The sequence below is a fragment of the Balearica regulorum genome, chromosome 3 (genome assembly GCF_011004875.1).
Source record: "Balearica regulorum gibbericeps isolate bBalReg1 chromosome 3, bBalReg1.pri, whole genome shotgun sequence".
NCBI lineage: Eukaryota > Metazoa > Chordata > Aves > Gruiformes > Gruidae > Balearica > Balearica regulorum.
In genome coordinates this window covers 20,062,533-20,080,544 of record NC_046186.1, presented here as the reverse complement: position 1 = coordinate 20,080,544, position 18,012 = coordinate 20,062,533, and the positions used below count along the sequence as shown (strand labels likewise).

Here is an 18,012-nt window from a genome sequence, read left to right as displayed (position 1 = left end):
GGAGAGTAGTCACAAAAGATCTTATAGCAGAAGGAGCGCCAGAACTTTGGAATTCAAGTTCCCATTGTTAAAATGGGCATTACTCAGGTTGGAAGCACATACATACACCCCAGCCCCTGCAAAATAACTCTAGTCTGAAGTCAGACATGTTAGTAAACTTCCCACTACAGCAATTGCAGATGGTCGCCTGTGCAAATAGATTCTTGCTGGTGTGGGTTGGAAGAAGCAGTCTGGGGAGTATTTGGAGACTTACCAGATGTTAACTACCTTTAGTTAGAGGTTGGTGAGTCTGCTGGGGCTGTGTAACATCTGGAAGGAGAGGTGAGGCTCAGACAGCAGACTTCAGTAGACAGCATTTCCTGTTTCATGGTAAAAAGTAGCACAGGTTTGATTTCTTCATAGTAATAAAAATGTCAGTAGTGTTTCTAGTTTTGAAGTGCTGGGAGGGGGGTAAGCGGGGGAGGAGAAATCTAGTAAAAATGTGAAGATTGCAAATGTTCCCAGGCATTGCCAGCTGGCTATAGATTTTTCTTGGCTCTTGTTGCAAGCCCTTTGAACTATATGAAATGCAAAGGCCCATGGTGGCCCCATAAGCAAATTCTTTGAGTGAAAGGATAATGCTGTCAAAGCCATTTATGGTTCTTATGTCAACTAAGCTGCAAGTAAAGGTGGATTTTTGTGGCATAAAAATACCAGGCTGTGTGCTTTGCAAAAGACTTTAGTCCTAGTTTACCTTTATTCACAGACTCCCTTGTGTGTTAGTGTCAGTGATACAGGCAGACAACTCCCTTTGTCCCTTGACAAGCCTATCAAGTGTATGCCTGCAATCTGGAAAGTCAGTTGATGCCATCTGGTCAAGTGCTAATGAGGCTGCAGGAATATTGGTGTCAAAAGTTACCTTAACCTAAACAGACTCCGTATGAGATGATGCTAGACTTTTCCTATGCATTTCATGTGCTGGTGCAGTTGAACTCTGAACACGTGGCTCCTCAGGAGTTTACCAGCTGGTCCGCAAAAAAGTGATGGGGCATTCTATACCAAGACCCTGTGCAGCTGTAGGACGTTGGTATAGTGTCAATGTGAAGAGGCAGTCACATACTGAAGGGTGTGAAAAGACCAATTTTTTCCTGCAGTAGCCCACAGTAAGAAGCAAGGGCTTTACATCTGTTAGGTGCTCTTGAGACTTGCACCTGATGTTAGAGCTTTCATTGTCTATTCCATATGAATCCTTTCATAAATTTCTTCAAATACATTTTTTTTTAATGAGGAAAGCTGCTCCCTGTTGATTTCCCTTTGAAAAGGTGTATAGATATGTTACAGTTCTAGTGTGGCAGGACTTGCTTAAAGTTTTGGGTGGTAAGTGCTTGACCTGTCTTGTATTAATATGATAATTTGATTGCATGATAACATCGTGTCTGATTAGCCCCTCGAGTATACCTGGCTAGTTTTAATGTAGTGATCCTCATACTGAACAGTGTTAAAAGGAAAATCCTATCACTCCTGTGTTACAGACTGGAGGAATCTATTTCCTATGCCTTCATTTTTCCTAAATTCTAAGTGGGAGGCCTGAGTTTGATTCTCTGTTACATCAAAAAACTAGAGCAATGCTGAAAAGCTAGACCTTTTCCTCTTTGTGGGGAAAAAAGACACTGATTACAGAAAGTCATGAAGTCTCATAAAAAGAAGTCTTGTGGTTAGGCTGAGGGAGTGTGAGTTTTCCCGTCCTCCACACGGGCCTGGCTGCAGCATTGATCAGTGTGAATGGTTGACCCCTTTATAACGAAGTGGCTGTGCTGCCTGCCTTAAGAGTGCTTGTGTGGAAAACCTGTGTTCTGCTGAGAGCAAGAGAAAGAAGTGACACGAGCGTCTCTTTGTACTAGTGCTCTGTTCCCTACAGAGAGTTACATGTAAAGGTTCTTATTTATGTCTTGTGATCAAGTAGAGAAAGTTTGTTGGATTTGTTACAGTCTGCAGGTATCCCTCCTCTACCCTCCAGTTACTCTTTTTCAGGAAAATGATTTGTAGGCTTAGCAATGAGCAATTGCTGCTAGGTGTTGCTAAATGATTAATAGCTAATGTTTTTCATTATTGGATATTGTGCTGACACGTCTGGCTCAGTTTTGATCTGTCCCTGAAGCAGCAAAGATAAAATTAAAGCCAGGCACTGAAGAGATTATGCAAACTTTAGAGATGGGAAGTAACAGAAAAAGAATTTTCTGTACTACTGCTGCAGTGAATGCTGCTCAGAAATTCTGTGCAAAAAAGGTTAGTGCAAGACCACTAATGAAGTTGAAGGCCACATTTTACACAGCTACAAACAAAGCTAAACCCACGTTGCTGTTTCTGCACTGACCTTTTGCACCAAACGTCTCGTGTTTTGCACAGAAGAGGTGGTAAGGACAGCTTCTGGTGTCTCCCTGTCCATAGCAACAGAGTGGTGCTGTCTGTCCTCTGGGGCTGCGCTGAGGGAACGGGGTTCAAAGGGGTATCTTCACAAGGACAGCTGTACAGAGTGGGTTTTCCCAGGTGTATTTTGATGTTTAATGTTGTTTCCTGTTTTCTTGGCTAAACAATTAGGTGAAGCCAGAGGGAATGGGACACATCATTACGTTGTCTCGGGAGAGGAGGGGATGCACACAGTGTGCCGGTGTGCCGATCTGAACCATGGAGGACTTGTGCATCCACTGCATCTCCTTGCCTCATTTTGGGAGTTCACCTTGGGAGACTTTCTAAGGGCTGGTGAGCAAGGCAGCCCTTACTTTCAAGAACTGGAACAGCATTTGTGATGGCCTGTGATAAGCTGGGCTCCAGGAATTAAGCTCGGATATTGATTAAGGAGTTTGGGTATTGGCAATTTTCATCCCCTGGGAAAATCTGATGGGGAATGTTGCTGATACTATTGGATGTTTTGCCAATGGGAGAATTAGGGCATTGTCATCCTCTCATAACAACATTTTTAAATGGCCATTGTGGCTTTAAATAGGTATTATGTTTAATGCTTTTACAGACACAAAGATGATGCCAACTGACTTATGTGGAGAGTAGAAAAAATTTGCCTGAGGGCTCCTAAAATGTATAAACATTTTTTCCTGTTTTCTAGCAGATGACTTGTTATTGTCCTTTTACAGCAAATTTGCTTTTGTCTGTGTGGTTTTGGTTGGTTTCTTCTATCCATAGTTGTGTCAACATGGTGTTTAACCTGAGCTTAAAGGCTGGGTGAATGTTGGGTTGTGGGTCAAGCTGAGGTAGCTGGTCTGGCTGGTGTGTCTTGCTGTGTGCCTGAGCCTGTGAAGGCTGTCCCTCTGCATCTGGCAAGGGTGGCTGAAAGATTTGTGAATCAGCTCTTGAAATGCTAGTTTCTCACAGGCATATTGACATAACGAAAAACTTTAGCTTAATAGCCAACAGCTGTTGTGACCTGGTGATGGCTTAAGCTGCTCCCGTGTAGTCCATGCATCAGTAGCCCAGTTTGCACATACTAGCTTGATTTAGATAATGCCCCAATGTGGCTACACAGCTTTCTAGTTGGCTTTCTGGGTGGGTGAAGGATGCTTACGCCTTTCTGTAAGGGGACTGCATCCTTTTCTCTCTTAGGTGGAAGAAAACCATGTACTTGCTTATTTTGCATTTTCCTAGAGAAAACACTTCCACTGCGTTTATAGCGTTTGCCCTTTCCATTTGAACTCTGGTCATTTCTGTTTATTTTTCACTTCTGTTTCCCCAGTGTTTAATCCTACCTTTTCTACTAACTATTCCTGAAGTGGCTCTATTTCTCCCTTGAATTCTGTTTCTGGCCTCAATGTTATTTGCCTGTGTTTACAGGGAGAGCAGATATGTATGTAAATGGACATTGCCTTTGCCATCGTAATATGATCTTCAAAGGCTTGGACTGCAGTCGCTTTGCTGCATTCTTTACATCAAACATTTCTCTTGGCAAGTTGCTGCCAGAGTGCTGCAAGGGCCCAATCCTGCTAATTGCCTTCTTCCTCCACTGAACTAATAGGGCTTGTATGCATAAAACTGAACTTTCAAATTAGAGTTTGTGTGGTCCGTACACAGTTACGTTCATGTTCTACCATTTCGTCCTTTCTTTACTGGTGTAATCTGGAAGCAATCATCAGTTCTTAACTTTTCATGATTGTTTGGTGTGTGTTAAAATACAGGAGTTTATAGCAATGGAGGAGGGTAGCTAGGTTCCAGCCCAACATGGAAGCAGCGTGGTTTAGGAAGGGTCTGCCTTTATGAAGGTAGCTCACGATGAGTCCTGAGTATGAGGCAGCACTACCTCTTCAGTGCTGTGATACCTGCGGTACCTGTTTTTGTTTTCGCCAGCGAAGCCGCTCAGCCTGTGCGGTGCTGTGAGCTGGCAAAGCGGGAGCTGCAGTGCACACCCCAGGGCCGGGGAGAGGACACGACAGCTTGTGAGGAAAGCAGGAAAAAGAGTGCATCAGTACCAGGTGTCATCAACTTGTATTGCAGCGCCCACCACAGCTATTCATTAGAGGGTATTAATTAGTATAGTCATAAGTAGTACTCTGTGTTTGCCCTGGAAGTTGAGTGATGCCAGTAATACCTGTTGAAGTATAAACTGCTGTAACAGCAAGAGGGAGGTGTTCTCAAAGTCCTGCTTCCCACAATTGGCTGCCCCCAGTTTTTTCCTGCCTGAAGATATGTGCAGTACTGCAGTTTACCCAGGGCTCAAACTAGTCTAGATGTTTAAGATGAAAACCAGAATTGTACAACTATTTGGAAGCTATAGTGAAGGATTTCTGTCTCCTTTTTTTCCCCTTCCGATTGACATGAAAGTGATATCAAAAGGTGTTAAACCCCCCCCCCCCCCCCAAACAACACTCCAAAACTCCAACCCCCAAAATTTCATGAAGAAGCCTGCCATATGGATAATTTAGCATTTGTGTTACTTTGGAGCATTGAGACTCAGCTCTGAAATAGTTGCATGTTTTATTCGAGTCAAGAATGCTACAGCCAATTGCAAGAATTGAGAGAATTTCAGTATGGGGAGAGTGTGTGAATTACCCACAGAAGATGCTCGCATTCGGTGCTGCATTTTGTGTGGTTTTATGTTCACTGAAGCATAGCAAGAAAAGCCCTGTGCTGAGGCAGTGTGCGCATATGGCTTAGAGCTGAATAGATGTAAATGGTTAAAAAGGGGTTCTCTGCTAGAGAGGAGGAGGGGAGAGTAAGAGTGCATTCCCAAAAAAGTACATTCCCAAAATAAAAAGCTTACATCATGGACCTCTTCAGCTTTCCCACACTTCTTTCCTAATTATTGTCCTGCAGGACAGCTGATCTATTTCAAACAGGAAGCTGTTTACAGATAACACTTGCAACTGTTTTGTCTGATTTGTTGAACTGTCGAAAAGCAAAAGACAACCTCTTTTCAAATTAAAAACTGTCAGACTTCTGTAAACAGCAGCAATGAGGTTCATCTGTGCAGTGTCCCTGCAGGCACAGAGCGTTCTGCAGTTCCCGTTTTCTCAGCAACCATAAGGTAAGAGACTTTTATACTTTCACTCTGTAGAAGCACGTAGAGGAAAAAGCCTGGGTGTTTGTTAGGGGATGCCTTGTAAGTGGCAGAATATGACTGATGATCCCCACGTAGTAGGGGAAGGTAAGGGAAATAAGAGCTCACTCGAATCTATCAGATAACGTTGGACTGTTCTGCTGAGAGGCGCCCATGTGGGTTAGATCACTGAATTCCTGTTTAGTGTGCGGTTTGTATTTAAAACGTACAAATGCCATTGGAAGAGGTTGCTTTCCTTTGAGCGGGGAAGGACAAAGCAGTATATGAACTTTAATTTTTCCCGCAATTGGAACTCGTTGCAGTTCATTAATCAGTTGTGATCCCTAGTAACAGATAATCAATATCTCAGTTTAATTTTGGAAATGCTAAGTGCTTTTATCCATCCCTCTACTTTTATTCCTAAGTGGCTGGCTGTTTTCTACTTTAAAAAGTGAGCTTTTAATACAGCTGCTAAGCAGGGAATGAAGACTGACATTGCAGAAATGAAGTGGATGACAGAAGATCCAGAAAGGGCTAGAATTACACCACTGAGTAATTAAGAGTAAACTCAGTGTAAACCAAATCAGCTTGGAAGTAATGGTATACAGGAAGGTTTAATGAAATTTAAGGATGTGTAAAGTTATAAAATCTTGTCTAAATGAGCTGGAATATGAGCATAAGCCATACTTTAGTAACCAGAAGGCCACATACCTGCTTTTCAGTCATGAGGTATGAAAAGCAGGATTCATAAAGGGACTCGTGAGTTTCCATGCTGACCTCTGTGCATTCATACATATGTGCTCAGTGTGGAGGGGGGTGAAATTTAGGAAGGGGGTTGTCTTCTAGGAAAATCAAATTTCTGGGGAGAACTGAAATACCCAACTTCACACTTGTACAGTGAAACAGAAAGAGCCTCTGGACTGGAAGTACTACAACTTTGATCCTTGGGTATTGAAAGATTTGAAAAACGTAGCAGGAAAATATTGCCCGATGTTTCCCTCTCTGTAGCTGAGATCTTTCATATTTTATATCTATATGATTGTTTACATGATCATGATCATTTAAGGCATAGTAATCAGAGAACAGAAAACAAACACTGGTTTAAAGGTCTCATAACAATGGCATTAAAATCTTTTAATCTGTGACAACTTGTTAGACATATCCCTAAATTTTATTAGTGCTTCTACCGATGCAGCATAAATAAGGTATGCACATATTGTAGACAAGGAGTAATACTTCCAAGTATTCCTTTTAAAAATGTTTGGACCATCTTTCAGAAAATTCTTAGATGTATCTGTTAAAATGAAATTGATGGGTTTTATACATGAAAGAGAATATGTAGCTTAAATTCATGGTAAAAATGGCATTTTAAACATGACATAGTACTACAGTCAGCAGAGAATTGCAGTGTGGAAGCAGCAGCAATCTACTGTGTAATTTCTAAGTTGTACATTATGTTGAAGGGCATTTTTTCTGATTACTTTTGAGTGATTTTATACTTTCTAAAGCTTTGTTTAGTCAGCTTTAGGGCTGTCCAAATACTCTTGAACGAGAATCCTTTTGAAGGCTTTTGGCAAAGTAGCTTTTTTTAAGAAAAGCAACAGTTTTCTGGGGTAGTTTAGTTCTTTTGTCAAAGTATTTTGGCTGAAAACCAGAAGAGTTTAGCCAGAAATATTCTCATGGTGTCTCCTGGGAAGTGTAGTTTGTGCTTTGCATTGCATTTCACCACTGGCTGGACTTCACAGCTGAACCATGTTTCCGGTAAGGCTGCGCGGTCAGGGGCTCATGTTCTGCTTTCCCTTGATGAGAGGAGCATTAGGATGTATTTTGGGAAAAGTAGTCCAGTGAAAGAGGAACAGACTGGGCTTGTAAGTCATCAAATGTAGGAAAAGCCTATCAATAACTATCTAGCAGCTTCTTAAAGTTCGAATGCTTCCTTCTGGTTTGCATGTGAGCCACAGACCATCCTGCTTATGGGCCTTGACAGTAGGACCTTTCAAGAGAGTTTGATGTGTCAATAGAAGGCTTAAAGCCTTCTGATGTTTTTAGCCATGCAAGCACCAGTACAAGGGAGGGAACTTTTCAGAATATTTCTAAGGCTTTGTTAGTGCTTCTGTCAACTTCCGTGCTAAAAATATATGTATTTTATATATTTGGAACTGAAAGCTGCAAGGGAGTACGGCTGGATTTTAAGAGCTAGATAAACTCTTAAGAGAAAAACAACCTACTAGGAGCATGAAGCTTTAGAAAGAGGTGATTTTGAAAATCAATGTCTTATCTCACCCATCTAAGTGTCTCTTCAAAAAAAAAAAAAAAAAACCAAAACAAAATTAAAACCCAACTAGTCCTAGGTGATTTGCCTAGTTGTGTAAGTGTGTGGGCAAGAAGAGAACTGAAGCTGGTCTGCTCAAGCTCTGCATTGCTGGACCAGTCTCTTACTACTTAAGATCCAAGGATCCTTAGCTACTATGACTGTTTGGATGCTGCTCCTTAAAACTGTATCAGAAAATTGGTTAGAAGGCCCATAAGGTGTCCTGGAGGCCAAAACAGAGCAATAAGGCAGAGAGTGAGGAGTTTCAGGGTTTACATTGGTTTCCTTCTCCACTGAATCATAGAATGCTTTGTGTTGGAATGGCCCTTTAAAGATCATCTAGTCCAACAATAAAGCACTTGAATGAAAGGTGGACATGAATAAATTGTTTCACAATGCTGCAAGTTAGATACCTGGCTCCAGACCAAGAATCCACAATGTTTATGTGCTATATGGAGCGAACGGAGGAGAGCTGAGTGCTGAAGAAAATTACTCTCTACAGCCAGCAAAGCATGTGATGGCCACAGCAGCTGGCTGGAAAATGCTTGTGAGGGAGATGCTTCGGGATTCCCTTTGGATGTGGGAGCGGGTAAATGCACCACTTTCAGTGCCAAGGGCCTGCAGAAGTTGAGTTCCAGAAGCTGGAACCTTGCCTTGAATGTGTGTGCCCAGTTGTTCTTCAGGCATGGAGTCTTTGAAAACTGTCTCTGAAAACAGTTTTCTACAGTTCTTTTTGAAAAATGGACTACTGCCACCCACCTGTCATGTAATAATCTACTGGCTGGGGACACTTACCTGGGAAGCAGGAGATCGGTATCCAGTTCATTGCACTGCTTCAAACCCACACCTCTCGTCTGCTGGATAGGTGCCATCGTCACTAACTGACACAGTAATATGGAAGTGGGACCACTGAACATCCAAGATTGTGTCCACAGCTCCCAAGACAGTTTCTGATGTTGATACTGCTTTGATTTTAGAAAAGAAAAAAAGAGACACCCTGAACAGTCCAGGGAAGTCTATTCCTTTGGCATGAGCATTCCTATAAGAAGCTAGTCTGCAACAGAAAGGCATGTCCCCACCATGTTTTGGAAGGGAGTGGCAGTGTTTTCTGTTAACCTTCCTGTTTACAGTGTGCTTACAGGAGACTGAAGGAGTTCGGATGCGTTTCCTTAATGGGCATAAATGGGTTAGGTGAAGGAAATAGTGTCTTGTTCCTCTCTTCAGGAAAGATGTTGGCTCTCTGGTCTGTGCAGTAAGAAGAGCTTAGGCACCCAGGTAAGTTTTCTGACAAAACCTCAGGAACCTCCTGCCTCTTAAGGTGGCTGTGGTTTTGGATGCTTCGTTTGGACTTGGGAAGAGGTCACAGGTACAGATTCAGTGGCAGAGTTTCGAGTGTTGACTTAAGCAGCTCTCATCTGGAGGTTTAGGGCTGAAGAATGGGGGCAAAGGATGGAGAGTGGAAAGAGAAACTGCTTCAACTCTGGCTGGTTTTTGAGTGGGGACCTTGAAGAATGAAACTATGTCAGGTTCATGATGCCCATCTTTGGTCTTAAGCATGGCTTGCTTTGTGTTTTGGTTGTTTTTTGTCCTATTAGTATGATTCACTAACTGTAATAAGCATAAATAATAACAAGAAATCCTACAGATAGCACTCTAAGATTTTTTGTTTGAGTGATTTTTCAGGCTTAGTTGTAGATCCCGGCAAATTTTCCTGTCATGGTGCTGATGATTTTAGCAGATATTGAGACTTGCTGGTAACAGGCATGCATTTATTCATCTTCAGTGGACTCCATAGAAATAGTCTATGGGCCTCCAAGAGACCACGGATCAGGAGTTGATTTGGTCTCTGTTTGGTCTGAATGCTGGGGGCACTCTGCTCATTTCCATGCTGTTAAGGGCTGGACAATGAAGCTTAATGAAGGTAATGCTTGGCTGGCTAAAGAATGCACTGCCCAGAGACTGAAGGATTCATAAATCCTTCACCTTTACTAAAGAAGGCACCAAAATAACTTGCATCAATTTTAAAAGGCTTTCTTTAAATGAATCTTGTATACCAAAGGCTGTTGATTATATTGGAGTTAAGAGGAGACAAGAAAGTGTGGAAGTTTTTGTAAGGACATTATTTAATATAAGTAGAATGTTATTATCATCAGAGAAGGATTTATAAGAGATTGTCTAATGTTTGGGAATTAAAACAAAGAGCTTTAAAAAAAATATGTAAAGGAACTGGCAATGTTAGATGGCATGGTAATTACAGCCAACCAAAATAAAAACATCAGACAAGAATGTAATGAAGGCCTAGCACAGGAAACAGCAAAAAATGTCGTATTACATAGGAAAAGAAAAATGTCTCTCAATGAACTGTCTCGTCAGAAGGGTGTTAACGAGAACACTATCAGTCAGCCATCAGAGACTGGTTGAGTTACGTACAAGAAATGTTAAGGAAACGGGCACTGAGAGCGTGGCAGAGCAAGAGAAGCACTGTTCGTGCATGCTGCAGAGAATCCAGGGTCGTGGATTTGTCACAAGCATCACAGATGCATTTGCAACATTTCTCTCTAGTTGTGCAATGAGCTTGCAGTTTAAAGCCAATGCAGGGATGAGGTGAGATAGTGTAATGAGAGCCATCTTATGAGCTGCAGCTGAAAAACATCTTTATTGGAGGTTTTCTTCCTTTGCTGTTTAATACCTTCATGTCAGAATTGCCTTTCATACAATTGTGGCGTGCCAAAACCTCTATAGTCACTCTCTACTTTATTTTTTATTAATGTTATATAAAACTTTCATGAATGCATGAACATATAACAGTAATATATAATTAAATAGTTCAAAATTAGTTTAAAATCCTTAAACAACATACATAGCTAATTCCTTATGTCTGCTCCATTTAAATAATTCTGAACATAATCCTAAATCTTAAATCTTCAAGGGAGAATTACAGATTTTTTTTTCAGTACCATCTTTCTTGTGAATTTTCAAAGGCAGTCTTTGAAAGGACAAGACATATGTCTTCACAGAGCATTCACAGATAATCTTTGCTTGTTTTGTAGAGGAAATAGAAAAGATGAACCTGATTTGTCTAAAGAAGTCCTTGTGACATTCTTCTTAGAATGTGAGAATTTCTGCCAGTTTCCAAATATCTGCATGGCTTGAGTATCATGTCTCCAGAATTATTCAGGTTAGACTATTTAAGTTTAAACTGTGAAGATAATAAATACAGTTGCCTCTGCATATGACACACAAGTTTTGTGGAGATAGGTAAATCGTTTATGTACCAAAAGTGCTTTAAATGACCATTGACTTTCAAACAGACCGTGCCCACTGCTACATCTACTTCCACAGTGCTATGGGTATAATGGGAACTTAGTACACTGTTGAAAGAGAGTGCTGTCTATAGATGCTGGAGCAGTTTTACTATAAACTTGAAACCTTCTCATCTGAAAAGAGACCAGCTGGACATCCCATGTCTTGCAAATCCTGAGTTTATTTTCTGGATGGCATGTGTCAAGCCTGTGTAAGCAACACCAGCTTGATATGCCCACGGAAGTTGCTGTATCAGCTACAACAATGCGTGTGCATCCTTTTGTGTAAAAGAAGTCTGTTGGCGCTTGATGCCAGGGTCTGTCAGGTGCTTTGTTAAGTGATTCTGGTCACACTAGTTTTTACTGTCTTCTAAGCAAATCTCTATTTAAACATGCATTTGCCCATTTAGACTTAGTTTGCACATAATTGCATTCACATTGTTCCTTGATTTTAGGGAAGATGATGTTAAATGTTGCAAATACAGTGTTGGATACAGGGAGTTTCTGATATGTTCAGAGTTGATTCCTCGTACCTTTTTGGCAGCACCGAGTAACTATGGCAAGTGTCGTTGTTGTTGTTCATTCTTCCTTTGCTTAAGTCAATGGGCAGATGCTGGGATTTCAGCCAGGCCAAGGTCAGTGTAGTCTTTATCACCTCTAAAGCTTTTTCTTTTATTAGTAGCTGCAAAATCAGAGCAGTAGCATGAGGCTTTGTTCCTGTAAGTGCCCTGTAAATGCTGAACAGATACACACAGAGGTTCAAGTGATTGCTGTTTAGCTGGTGTGCAGCTTCTTAATTTGTGTGCAACTAGTCTCCAGCCATGTTCTAGCCGTGTGAAAAATGCATCTGCTGCTATTGTTAGAGAATTTGCTGAGTGCCAAAGCAGGTGGAGATTCCAGTAGTTATCGCTTACTTAACATAGCTTGTTATATTCTTCCCAAGAAATGTGCATTATTAAAATAATCAGGGCAGTTGGTTAGGGGGAAGGACTTTAATGAAAAACTCCCAAAGGGAATTGTCACCCTCCAGAATCTTTTGATAGCAGAAGCATCGTGGTACACGGATAAAGGAAGTAACACCTTCAGTTTATATGAATTCAGATAAATGCCCTTGTTTGCAAATTGTGTTCTATACATTCTCTCTCTTTCTGAATTCACATTTCTTTTTCCAAATGAGATGAGATTGTCAAAAGCATCTCAAACCTGAATGCAATCACTTGTACTTATTCTCAGTTTTTTAAAATATTTGTAGACAAGTCCATTGTACATGGCAAAAGATTTCAAATGCATGTGTTGTGATATATGTAAGAGCTGCTCTGGGAAATGTTTTGCCACTGAACAATATTATTTCAGCTGGCTTTCATTTGGCATACCTTATTAGTAGGATCATGACTATTGCCAAAGATACAGACTGATTAGTGTAAAGTCTGCTGTAGCATACTAGTGTAAGAGTACTTTGACTTCTGAGAACTTCGTTAATGCCTAGTTATCTGCAGGAATTGCATATCATTGCCTGTGCTTTTTACTAAGTCAGACTCACACAAACTTTTTTTTACTGTGTTTTGCTTCTACAACCACTTCTATGTACCAATCATCTACTTGCTCTTAATCTGGGGAGCTGTTTTGGTAGGTTTCCCTTTTCTGCACTTGGAAAGGTGTTTCAGGGCTCTAGGAGTGAAAGGACATTGAACAGCACTATTGCTATCAAGTTGACCCTTCACTTGCCCAGTGAAGATATGTGGCTGCATTTCCTGTGAGGCTTGCTTTTTGCTCCAATGCTCTTAAGTTTTCTCTTGTGTTGAGGCTTGGCCATTTTACTGAAGGTGTTGCTTGTGTTTGTCACCAATAAATTTTATTTCTCCCCTTTTCCAAGGCTCCTGGGAGCTCATATAAAAGGTTCAGCACAGGCTCATGTGGAGAGTGTTACTTGGTCTCTGCAGATCCCCAGTTTGAGAATAAAAATAACTTTTTGTTGAAATTGCATTGACACTGCCTCAGTTCAAATGTAAGATTTTGATTGTGCATGCTTATGTACCATGGTGTTTTGTTATATTGAGGATATCATTCCAAGAAGTATGTCCCTGTCATATGAGGATAACACTCTTGGATCATTTCCATGACTCTTGGTGGCTTGAATGCTATTGCAAAATGTCTCATGTTGTTGTATCTCCTATGGTCTGTACCTTTTGCTGGATATTATTTTCCATTGCAGCCTGGTATCTTTCCATCCCTTTCCTCCTTTTAAAATGTTCCCACTCTAATAATGTTCTGTTGGGTGTGTTGGGGTTTTTTTGGGTTTTTTTTTTTCCCTCTGGTGAATTTAATCCCTTTACTTCTTTCACTTATGCATCTTTCTGTTTTCTGTATGCTGCTGGCATGCAGGGGCAGTTTTGTAACGCACTGAAGGCCATCTCGGCTGCTGCCAAGGGCATTTCTTTCCCTGGCTGGCAACATTTTTCACAGCAATGGATGGCCATTTTTTCCTCACCAGGAACCAAGGAACTAAATCAACTGAAAAATAACATTACAAAAAGAGGAATAGCTTTCTGCTGGCATAGCAGCTGGTGGTAGCTCACGATGGGATCAGCTGCTGGCCGGTGACAGTACAGAGAAGGGGAGGGTAACGTGTGACTGCAGCGGGGGAGCCAGGCTGCTGTCAGCCCTCCCATAGATTGGCGTAGCTAATTAGCGATAGTGGGACTCTGCTCACCTAACTTTACATACATATAAGGCCAAGTAAGTCACATTGAGCAAAGAATAGGTATCCCTAGAATCAATTATCTGTCCTGTTTTAGGATGAAATGAATCCCCACACCAAGGTGCCTTTCTCTGACTTATTGTACAGGGAGCTCAGGGTGATTTTCTCAGACCGAGCACCTAAACCAGAACGGTTGATTCCCACCCAAAGGTCTGTTTATAACTTCTGCTAGCTCGAGATCTGGATCTAAGCAATGTTGTTCTGATAGATAGGCCTCTCCTAATGCCAGCTGTGCTCTGTCTTGTGGCTCACTTTTTGAGGTGCCAGACTTGCAGCATTGGGTAGGACTGGGTAGCAGCCAAGTGGCTTCCCTTTATTCTTAGAACCTCCTTTAAATTTGATCTGACATATATCAAGAATGACACCCAAAATCACAAACTATTTCTGTAAATTATATCTGCAAACAAGGCTATGGCAGAAATCTTGTCATCTAATAGGAACTTTGATTAAAACATTGTGGGAGAAATTTTGTTTAGTATTTCTAGTTATGTCTGACAGATACACAGACAAAGATAAAATTCTGCTTGAGTTATTGTGAGAGATTTGGCACTCAGGGCAAGAAGTCCCTTGGGTCCCACCTCCTGCTAGTTGCAGGTTTTGAACACATACTTACCCCTTTCTGGCACTATTTTTGTCTCACCTTTGCTGAAGCTCTGATTTTATATTTTCAGCACAGATGACAGTAAGTTAATTCTGACATAAACTCATTGACTTCAGCAGAACTACATCAGGAAGAAATTTGTCTCAATTTTAGAAAACATTCTTCTCGATGAAAAGTGAGGCTACTATTCCTATGTATGACAAGGGCACCTACGTTGTACAGTCAGAACTAATAGTCCCTTACACCTCACAACCACTGGCTGAGGAAATAGCTCTATTGAGCCAGAATTAAGTGTACTTTGGGGAGTAGTAACCAATGACTTCCTATCAGTTAGGCTTTTAGGTAACGTTAGCTTCCCATCAACTTAGACTCACTCTTTTGTCCTCTGCAGCAAACTTTGCTGTGCTTCAGCATCATCAGGACCTGAAATGTGTTACGTCTCTGCTTTATGCTGCTCCATGCTCCATAGATTTCAGAGGCTTCGTAGTCATGGCAGTTATGGTCCTCATTTTTGCAATTCTATGGTATTAACATTTTGGGATTTTTTTTTTTAAATCTTTCAAGCTGTTGCTTTAACCTTTAAATCAACACATAGAATTTAACTTGAGTGTTGCAATGTTATGAAAATGATCACCCTTGTTTAAGCAGCTTTATCATTGATTCTGATTTTTATATTCTGACTAAATGGTGAACTCTTGGTTACCTAAGGTAATGCACGAGGGAGCCGGGAGGACAAATGAGAAAATGCTTCAATAAAGTAAAAGCAAAGCTACACAAAACATCTGTAGGTTAGGATGATCAGCAAGGCTGTAATGGAGAAACAAGAGGTCAGTGACACAGGTTTCATCTCCAGTGTGAAAGACATCCTCTCCAGGGAGTGATCCACAGCCCCTGGGGCCAAGGGCTGAAAAGCAGCTTGCATGCATGGCACTGGAGGGTTGTCCCTTCTGCCTCTCCCCACTTCCCCCAGAAACATATCCCTGATCTGCTCTGGGCCCGGATGTTACCCTTGTAGCCCTGGGACTTAATTACTGGGTTTTTTTCGTTTGGTTTTTTTTTTCTTTAATTGGTTCAAAATGTTTGAAATAGTGTGAGGTCTGTGTCGCAGCCTGACAGCCTGGCATTTCACTGGCATGATTTTGTGGGCATGTGTTGCGTCTGTTAGGATGCAGCTTAGGGCCTGCCGGGGCGTTTGAGGATACACAGGCTGCCAGATAGTTCTGGGAGGTGTTGGGATGTGGATGACGAGGACTTGAAAAGTCAGGGGAGTGAAAACTGTTGAAAGCTGTTGATGTGTCTGTAGTGCTGACTCAAACCTGCTTGGGAAAATCACCCACCAAATGTGGCTGTGGCTCTGCAGATTCGTGTGCCTGTCTGTACCAGGGACATACTCAATTCAGAATATAGAAAATTCAGCTCATCTCTGAGAATGAAATATAGTTTTAAAAATAATAAAAAATCATAATAAAGAGTGAAACCAACTCAGTAATGGTGAAATAAAAACAGCTCGAAGAAGACTCCCATAGGATTGTACAGAAGATTACAGCCACTCTGTAGCTGTTGGCTGGCTGAGCATTAATGCCAGTGAGCACCATTTTCCTTCCACATTTCTCAGCCATTTGGATTCAGCTAGGCAGATCATCTGTGTTGTTGCTTCTAGGTCCAAAATAACATTGTGCAATAAGCCACTGGCCCTTGTGGAGCAGCTGCTGGCAGATACAGGGTCTTCATGCATGAGGCGTTTGCTGGCTGAAGTGATCTCCAAGCCTTCCATCTACAGCTGGGGGGAAGTGGGGGAGCTCAAGGAGTGCTGGGTGCCAGCTGGCCTGGCCGGTCCCACAGGGGTTTTGAGTGAGCCTGTGGTCCCTTCAGGATTCTCTGACCTCTCAAGGACTTGTCACTCGAAGCCTGCCTTAACAAACCTCTTCTCTCTTGGAAACTGAGGCAGATTCCCTAAAGCTTAAAGGAAAGGGCATGTTAAATGTTGCCTTTTCCTCCTCCTCCTCTTCATTTTTTTCCAAAGCTTTCGGCTTATGCTGATTTAATGGTGACCATTTTAAGTGCTGCAAATTTGATTCCTGACCCCTGCATAGACAGTGAGAAAATACTAATACTTCTACAAGTGCTGAACATCTCTACATTTCTCTCTGGCATTGGTCCTACCAATGCTGTAGATACTCCAAATACCAGGGCTAAGAGTGTTTGAAAAAACAGGCTGGCACCTTTATCCAAGGACCAATTTCAGTGGGACTTAGTTTTCTAAATGCCTTTATGAATCTGGGTCTGAAAGGACTTGAAGGTAGGTCAGAAAGGCAAGGAATTTTCCAGGATTTTAAAATGAAAGGTACTGCTGTAGCACATACCTGGATATCAAACTCTTACTTCAATCATATAAGGCAATTTTAGCTGCAGAAGAGAAGGTTTCTTTTTAAAGCAGGAAAAGGTGGAGAAAGTGATATCCAAAGTGCTTTTGGTTTGATTTCTGCTACTACTAATGTGTTCTTTTACTGCAGCTGCAGACTCTGTAAAGTGTTTAATCTGCAACCTCTTCAGAGTTTTCCTCTGTTAGTGGCTCTTCTCAGACCAAGGTAACTTCCTGAGTATTCACATGGGTCTGGGTGTTATGACCTGACAGACACTAAGAAGCTCTGTTTTCTAGAACGAGTCCATTTTCTCTGTGAGTTGAGCTATTGTGAGGTAGTGTGAAGTGTATCCCCCATGTCTCTGAGGCTTGTAAGCCCTGCAGCAGCAGCAGGCAGTGGGGAATGTGATGAAGCTTCATTGGAGGTTGTTTTTCCCAGAAAATCCTTCATATCTGGCTGCTGAGCAGAGCCACCAAGCAGCCCTGACAGTCCTCTGCTGCTCGATGCCTGTCTCATCTCTGAGCTGTGTAGGAGTTTGCAAAGGCAGATTAATATTTAATGTACCTGGAGGCTTTGATCTTTCAGTTGTAGTCTGGATATGTCTAAAACCTTGTAAAATGCAACCAGAGGAGGTGATGCTCTTTTTTATTCACTAGTGCAGAGTTTGGAGCACCCTCCTAATTTCAATTCCTCCTTCCATCTCAGGCCGTTTTGTTCCCCTTGCTGACTTGTCTGTCGAGAATCCTTATCACCAGCCTGCTGGGTGCTCATGCTGAAACTGCCTAATTTCCAGGCTTTCAGCTGCGCGTCTGAACCACTTGGCTTGAAAGCCTCTTTGTCTGATCTTCTTCTGGATCCTGAAGTGCCCCTGCTACAAAGAAAAGGTGGGATGCCCTGCCTAGGATGTCCTGTGGGCTGGTGGCCAGATGGTCTCCTAGGCTGTGGGGTGGGAGCTGTAGGCTAAGGCAGGCAGGACCCACGTCCTCTGTTTGCTCAGCCCACAGAGCATCAGTCTGGCTGTTGTCCAGGATGGTCCTGCTCCCTATTCCTCAAAGATGGCTGCTGCTGAGGATTAAACACCTACGTTCAGGTGTCTGGAAGAGACTTCCAGGCATGGGTATCTGCCACGTCCTCCTGGCTGACTGAGGCAGTGACA

At 42.0% G+C, this 18,012-nt stretch overlaps 1 protein-coding gene across 2 annotated transcripts in view; it reads left to right on the top strand.

Moving 5' to 3' along the window:
- Positions 1-5,260: 5,260 nt before the first annotated feature.
- The window catches only part of COLEC11 (collectin subfamily member 11), a 40,888-nt gene continuing 28,136 nt past the window's right edge, over positions 5,261-18,012 (top strand). The window contains exon 1 of one of the 2 annotated variants that reach the window (XM_075747224.1): positions 5,261-5,509. The gene's annotated coding sequence lies outside the window, so the exon portion shown is untranslated. The remainder of the gene's footprint in view (positions 5,510-18,012) is intronic. The other variant, XM_075747225.1, reaches the window with a different exon arrangement.